Source organism: Tupaia chinensis, unplaced genomic scaffold (genome assembly GCF_000334495.1).
Source record: "Tupaia chinensis unplaced genomic scaffold, TupChi_1.0 Scaffold000063_1, whole genome shotgun sequence".
Classification (NCBI taxonomy): domain Eukaryota; kingdom Metazoa; phylum Chordata; class Mammalia; order Scandentia; family Tupaiidae; genus Tupaia; species Tupaia belangeri.
In genome coordinates this window covers 5,810,597-5,811,174 of record NW_006159521.1, presented here as the reverse complement: position 1 = coordinate 5,811,174, position 578 = coordinate 5,810,597, and positions in this window count along the sequence as shown.

The following is a 578-nucleotide window of genomic DNA, read 5'->3' as shown; positions in this document are numbered from 1 at the left end:
AAAAAATCTCGTTACGTTCTGAACATTTTCTTTCCTCTGACCCAGTTTCAATATTCCAATCAAATGGAAGGTGGAAGAGCTTTGATTTGAGAGAAAGAAAAAAAAAAGAAAAAACCCTTTGAACACTGAGTGGCGTGCGGCCTACAATTATTTCACCTGGGTTTAACTCTCTGCACGCCACGGTCCAGTCACGTGAGGGAGCCGGTGCTGTGAGCTGAGTTTACAATTCTCCTTCAACAGGCGCCACTTCAAAGGCCGCTCGATGGGTATTTTCTGTTCTTCATTAGAACTCGTAAATGTGTAACCTGCACATAAACAAGTCACTCTGCCTAATTACATGGGGTCTCTTCTCTATTAAAAATTTACAAGTACTGCCTGGGTATAAAAGTGACATCTGAGAAGGTGGGAGGGGAGGCCCTCTTCATGCCCGTGAATAACCGGCTGAATCTCCTTCAAGCAAAGCCGCGTTAATAATAGCGCAGATGCACATAAATTATTCTAATTATTTTATTACCGGGAAAGATTGTTTAAGTGGAAAGGGTGTTCATTGTTGGCAATCACACCTTCCGGTGTTATCT